Consider the following 7,745-nt stretch of genomic DNA (forward strand, 5'->3'; position numbering starts at 1 on the left):
AACCTCTATGAGAAACTGGACTCTAAGATGTTAACAATGGGGGAAACTGGGTAAGGGGTATATGGAGGAACTCTGTGTACTATCTTTACAACTTTTCTGCAAACCTAAAATTATTCCAAAATAAAAAGGTGATTTTTCAAAAGGGAAGCCCCTAGGTTAGACCCTTAGGTAGCCATGGAGTCAGCTTGCATGCATCCTGGTCCTGTGCTCATTTACGTCTTCATTTTGTGTATCTGCAATATCCCTTTTGCCTTGCAAGTTCAGCTATGAATTTAAAATAAATTTTGTTGTAATTCATCTAGCACATCTGAGAGTTATTACAGGTAGATTTTCAGATCATATCAGTCCACTACACATGGAACTTAATTTCCTATTTTCTCTTTAATCCACACAAATCAGGCTTTTATCCCCACCAGTGAAACTGGTCCAGTCAACCTTACCAATAACATTCATCTTGCAAACGCAGTGGTAAATTCTTAGTAGTCAGATACTCAGTCCTTTGTTAGCATTTGAACAGTTGAGCATGCCTTCCTTGAAACCCTTTATTCTCTTGGTTTGTCAGACCTTCCTCTTATTTCTTGTACTTCAGTGGCCTCTCCTCAGACTTTTTTGTGGTCTCTCTCCTTTGCTGACCTTCAGATGTTGAGTGCCTCTGGACTCAGTCTTCCACCCAGTCTCTTATAATTCTGCACTTATTCCATGGGTGATATTATTCAGTACAGTGATTTTAAATATTCATATGCCACGACTCCCAAATTGAGATCTTAGGACCTGATGACCTGACTTTTTCTCCTACCCCTGCCCCCCTGCTTCAGGTCCCCAGACTCATTTATACAACTGCCTACTCAATATCTCTGCTTAATGTCAAATTTAATAAAGCCCAAACAGAACTCTCCATCTGGCGCCAAAAATAACAGATATGTTGTTCAGTATATGCCTGTGGTAGGCCTTGACCAGGTCTGGCGATGTAGCAGCAAATAGAAAAGTAAATCACTGTGGCATAGCAAAACCTCTTTATGGGGACTTCCTGGCGGTCCACTGTTTAAGACTCCATGCTCCCAATGCAGGGGCATGTGTTCGATCCCTGGTCAGGGAACTAAGATCCCTCATGCCGCAAAAGGAAAACCTCTTTATGGAGTAGTAGGGAGACCTTTGAGTGGGAACATGGCCCTTCCCCAATAATAGTATGACATGGTAAAACCACAGTTCTCTACATTGACCACCAAATTTCAAGAATACCTTCATGAGGGCCTTCAATCCAGAGATCTACTATTTTATCAATACTATCTTTGGAGAGTAAACTTCTAGACTAGCAGGAGTAAAGGAGAGAAAGTTGCCTAACTACATGGAGTAGGGGAGGAATTCCTGAAGTCTGCTTTTTCTTTTTTTCTCATTTAATTTCACATTTATTCTCATTGCACTGGGCTGGGAAAGGAAGGAGTTGTGAGTGTATAGAATTGCACTATTGCACTGTCTTTCAGACAGAATTGGGATCCAGGTTCTAACTTCCTTTGAGTTCAGGATCTGAATCAGAGTCAGAGGAGGTTGACTGCAGCTGGAGGCTGGGGGCTGCTAGGAAAAAGGCAAGGAACAGGAATGTACTTGACCTTGGAGAATTCCTGTTCCAGGGCTCCCATCCAGGTACCTGAGGATCCTTCATGTAGATCACATGTTGGGGCGGTGGGCACAGCAGCTCCCCAAAGGGAATATGACTGGCACAGGCCTGGGACTGGTATTCAGGAGGTGGGAGGCTGGCCACATGTGCACAGGGAGGACCTGAGAAGACATTGTCCAACCATCTGTATCCCAGGATCCTGTGAAGGGGCCTCTCCATAAGGACAAGGCCAGGGCTTGCTCCTTGACCTCTGGTTGGCCTCATGAATAGCGGAGCATAAGTCATGCAAATTTATAAGCATTTGGAGACATTGTTGCCACTCTTCTTTATGCCCCTGTGCTTGCGACCCTGGGCAATTGCTTTTGGCTGTACATGAGTCTTCTCACCACTTCACATTCAAGGAATTCCCATTCTTGTAGGAAACTCCCGATTTCCTGGTCACTCTAAGGTTTAATTAACTGGCCTGTTGGCTTTTCTGATCCCTGGGTTTATTTTTCCTCCTTTACTTCCTGGGGGGTTGCCAATGATTTCAGCCTGAAGTGTCTATTTTAATTCCTGATAAAAATGTCTATTTTCTCAGCAGCCACAGGGTTCTAATCCAGGGTCAGCAAAGAGCTGGTGTCCAGGGTCTTTTGAGCATGGGCCACTGCCTGTACTCCTTGCTTGGCCCTTGCAGTAAACCTTTCTCTGCTCCAAAGCCCAATGTTTCAGTTTGTGCGGCTTCACTGTGCATTGCGTACATGAACCTGGGTTCGGCAGCACAGGCACTTACTCTGGCATGCTGGAATTCAGCAGACTGTTTGCTCCTCTCTGCTCTGGCCGTTTCTAGCTGCTTTTTCAACAGACTTTCAACCAGTGTTCATGTTTTAATCTCACATCCCTATATCCAAAAAAACATGGTCCTACCAATTTCTGAGTCTTTTGGTTGTTCTGCAATACAAATGAGGTTGCTTATCAGCTTTCCACACTCTGAATTTAGGGCTTTCTCCCATCTGCTAATTTTCTCATCATTTTCTCATTTGCTTTCCAATTCAAGTTTTGTGAGCTGTTGTCTCTTTTCCAATTTTCTTGAGTGTTTAAGTCTTTTCAGCAAGACTTTTTACTATTATTTTGGTGAGCTTTCAAGAGACGGCAGAGGTTAAATATCAACCTTCTAACTTTAACCAAAATCAAGACTTTAATACATAGGGACAAAGGTCCCCATTTGAAGGAGGAGGGTGGGATGGAGCAAAGGCAGGGCCACTGATACCCTTAGGAACCTAACAATCCACCTAGATCCACAAACTATTCAGAGTTGCCTGGGAAGCTTTGAAATCTCAGTTCACACTAGTTAGCCCAGGGGGAATTCTCATCACAGTTCTCTCAAGGAATGCATTCAAACGCAAGCATTTTGAAGTAAATCATTTAATCTCTATACAATCTCTGTACACTCTGTACAAATCTCTGTATAATCCCTCCACAGTTTTTTACCTCTAGGAACCAGGGTCACTGCAAAGAAGGAGGGCAACCCAAACTGGAAAATAGGTGCCCCAAAGGAAAATTTAGTACCTATTCCTCAGTTTTCTGTTGAGAGTCTATCCCCTCAGAGATTCCCACTGTCCACAAGTATCGGCTATCTTATCAGACAGCCTTTGAGCTGGCTGATTAATCTAAACTCATATAGAAATGCACTCCGACTCTACTTTTTAGCCTCAGAACTTCATTTAGTTCGTTTGATAGATTTTCCTTTCTTTGTCTACTTCAAGTTGAGTCTAACAGATTGAACAGCTTATTTCAAATTAGAGAGAGCAGGAAAAATAAGAAGCTTCCCATTCAAGGTCCCAAAGGGTCTTCTGCCTTTCCCCTCCTTGGCAAGCCAGGGAGTTCAGTCCCAAGCGTCTCCTTGCCTGCTGGAAGGAGTTTGCCAGCTGACTCTACCACAGCACCACCTTGTCCAGGAACCAAGTTTTGAGGTGTGCTTAGAGTTAAATCTATTAGAATCATCTTTTGTGTTTTTGTTTTTTTACTTGCAGAGCCAGCAGAAAGGCAGCTAAACACAGGGTCTGGGGTTTTTTCATCAACTAACAGACATCAGCTTATAGAGAAAGATAGGTCATATAAAGTCAAAGCTATTAAGTCAACTACAATTTAAGTGAACAAATTACATTTTCTACTGCAAACTCATTCTGCAGATTAAAGAAACACTGCAAAGTTATATTTGCTTTGCAGTAGAAGGGAGTTTAAACATGAATGATCAGCTCAGGGAAAACAGCTAGTAGCAGTGGACATCTCAGGAAAATTTTCAGTGTTTCTACTGAACATCGCAAGAGACAGAGCCTTACAAATTATAATTAAATAAGACTTCTCCTCCACTGGGCTGGGCTGCTTATTCCTGATATCACCAGAGTGTACATATTCCTGGCTCTTGACTTCTGAGCTTACTGTGGAGGATAATGATCAGCCTAATACTTTGAAAATTTCAAGTATTTAACGTAATAGGTTTCTTGACCACCACCCCCCGCCAAAAAATGACATTATAGCCCATATAATTTCTTTTATTTGAGTCAATTGTGAGTATAAAATTTTAAAGTTACTTTTCAAAGGAATTTTAAAGGAAAATAAAAATAGAAGCCTCTAGCAAGCAAAGGGGCACTATGCCTTGACCATCTTCTCTTTTCAGAGGCGAAGGCCTTCCCAGAGACAGTCTCAGGGAATACCAGCTAGTTACGCATCACCTCAGCCTTTCTACGGGAGTCAGGAAGATGACAGAGTGCCCACCCCCTTTATTTTTCGAAGTCCTATTAATATAATTTAAAAAAAGTTTTCATCAGAAACAACTGACAATATTTAGTCGGTTATTTTCAGACTTTAGTTGGCCTATCATTCAGAATTCAGAACTGGAAACCAAGATCTAACTTGCCTCTGCCCTGGTCTGGCTAACGACTACAGATTTAGTAGGCCTGCAATCCATCTGAAACAGTGTATCCCAAACAGAAACGTTCAGATGAGCTATATTGACACACAGTATTTATTTTGATTATTTTTTGGTAATTACTTTAATCAGTATTAGAAAATACAAGAAATTAAACCAATGATTTCACTCAAGCGAAGTAAATGCAAATTGACTTAAAAATTAGGTAAATAATTCAGGTGGTACTCAAGTATGGCAAAAATCAGGAAGCCTGAATAGTTGAAGAATGGCTGGATTTATTCCAAGGAAATGAGGTCTATAAACTGCCACTTCACTTCTACGTCTACTGCACCCGTTTCTGATGCAAGGAGTGGACCTAAGGACCACCACCACCCAGCCTATGCTCCAGGCCCACTTTCAAATGGGGGCAAATTCACCATACAAAATTCACAGACGGCATCAGCAGAAGTAACAATACCAAAGCAACTGACGGAGCAGTGAAGAGGAGGAAAATGCTGAGCTTTTTTCCTTAATGTAGTAGGGTTAGGAGAAATTTTATTTTTAAAATGCCCTGTATTGTTCTTAAAGGATTGTTTGTGCAACAAAAAACATAAAAACTTGCAAGTAGAACTCATTTTGTTTTACAGTCCAGACAGTTTAAAACAGCTTCTTCTTAAAAGTACCTTTATGTAAATCGTCACCATTTCAGCAAGTAAATGCAGGCCTACAAGTTCAGGGGATAAAAATGGTCACATAAGCTAAAGGGGACATCAGGATGTGTCCTTTTTCGAATACGAATAGCAGGAGTAGTTCTACTCTTTAAAAGAAATTAAAACAGCATATCAACAGTACAACTCACTGTAGGAAATAGATAATATCCCTTCATCTTTGTAGTTCTACTATTTATTCTTCTAGTTATTCACTCATTCATTCAAAAACATTTAAGGGCTTACTATATGTCTAAGGAATTACTGCCAGCAGTGAAAAAATTCTTTTCCTCATCAGTTTGTTTGACCTAAGAATAAAAGAAGCAAAAACATCATTTTGCCATTTTTGGATTAAAATTCACAACTTCCTAGAAGCTATTCTGGATCAACTCTATGCTAACAATGCCTTTACTGTCTCTTCTTGGTTCTTATTTTATACACTATTCAGCAAAGTTGGTTGCTGTGGCAGGCAGAATAATGTTCCCCCCAAATAGGTTGGCTTACAATCGCTAGAGGGCTTTACAATTGTCAGCGGAGGCTACTGGAGAGTAAGATTAAACTAGGTGGTCACACAGGGAAAGAAGCCGAGTTTTAGCATCACTTGCCATATAAATGGCCTCACATGTTCCAGGTTAGCAAAGAAGCATTGTAGTTGACTTAGAGATAGCCATCCAATTTTAGATCTCAGGTAAGTGGAAAAGTTTCACAGTATACTCTGTGTTGATATGCAAAACTTTGTTAATGTGTATGTTTTGTTTGGATCTTTATCTTATTTTTTACTTACTAATGCTATTTAGTAAGCACTTGAGAATGTGGCAAGCACAGCATTTATTAGAAATACATGGTAGAGTTGCTGGCAATGTGGGTCTGGATTTTTGCTGAATTTTGGATTAGGAAACTTTCTTACCTTGAAACCCCTTGAGCAATTGTGACTTAAACCAGAGTTTAGCCCTTGATTATTTCCTGTTAAGGGACTCTGGAAATCTTCCACAGCATGTAACAGTAGTGCTAAACCTAAAGAAAACACTCAACAATTAGGTGTCGTTGATTGATTTCACCCTATGTTTGATTGATTTCACCCTGTAGACTCAAGTGAGACTAAATTGTTCGCCATTTTTCTCATTTAGTATTTTCTTCAGTTTCCTGGATCCCAGGAGATTTTTAGTAGGTTTTGGATGAGCCAACAAGGATTTCTGACCTCCATTCTCAGAAAATGTCTGGCATCACCTCAAATCTGGATTTGACCATTACAGAGGGTGGATAGGGAGCATCATCACTAGACTGAGGGTCAAGTACACTTTGTCATCTTGGTATTAGTTTTTGTCACAGTTCCTAGCATGATAATTTTCAAATAAATGATTTTTGGAAAAAAATGTATTTACAACCAGGTATCATGTTGAATACACAAATATAGAAAATTAAGTCATTTTTTCCCCGTTATAAGACTTTAGGTTGGCCTTCTGAATTAATGAGAAAATGTTTTCTTGAGTATTTGTGTTATCTTGCAGGGTGGGTAGGACTGTATTTTAAAGTTAAATGACTAAAAATACTATTTTTGGTTTTTATTAACGAGCCTGGGTTAGGGCTACAGTTGAAAACCTCTGGATCTTTACAAATCATGCAGTTTATTTAAGCAGCAAGGGTTGTATTGCTCTCAATTTCACTAAATCAACATTCATTATGTATAAACACTTAAAGCGCAAAAAGTCTTAAAAAAAAAAAAAAGACCATAACCAAAACCTGTGTAGTCCCAAAGCAGCATGGAGCTGTACAGGCCGGAAGCATCCATTTAAATTCCTGAGTTACAAGGAACATCACCCCTACATAAGCAAAAGTTTACAGTGATTTTATCAGGCATTTCTCACACCTGTTAAAATTATAAGCATTATTTTAAAAAGAGAGCGAGAAAAGAGCAGAGGCAACATGAGAAGAATGGAGTTGGCTGCTCCAGAGACATCTGCAGAAGACACTACATATTTCTTCTCGCCCTGCACGCTGGACGGTAAACCGGATCTTCTGGGGCTTGCTGGGCAGCCGACATTTTCCGTAGCAGGAGTTTCACTGTCAAGGTCTGAAGGATGTTAAACGCTCGGGCCAAAGGCCAGGCGACTCTTTACCGTCAAGTTAAGTAGCGGTGGGAACGAGCGGAACAGCCCGATTCCCCTCCAGTGCAGAGTATGGACGTGCCTGCCCCTCCGGCACCGAGCACTGCGGAACCGGCGAGCCTGGTCCCACTGTCCGGCGGGAAAGCCGGAGCTGCCAACCGTCTGGCGCGCCCCAGCCTTCCGCCTCCCGGTCCAGCCCGGCGGCCCGGCCGCCTCTGCTTCGGGGACGCGGAAACCCCGTAGGAGCAGGGCGGGCGGGGAAAGCGGGTCTTCTACTGCTTGCTGCAATATTCTTCCGCCGCAGAGCAAAGAGTCCCAACATCCCCCGCCAGGGTCTTGGGATGTTCAGCAACGCCGTAAGATCGGCAAATAACTAAATTTGGGTTTTCCCACCGATTTGCTTAGGATATTTTCTGAGATAAGCACCC

This window comes from Lagenorhynchus albirostris, chromosome 5 (genome assembly GCF_949774975.1).
Source record: "Lagenorhynchus albirostris chromosome 5, mLagAlb1.1, whole genome shotgun sequence".
NCBI classification, from domain to species: domain Eukaryota; kingdom Metazoa; phylum Chordata; class Mammalia; order Artiodactyla; family Delphinidae; genus Lagenorhynchus; species Lagenorhynchus albirostris.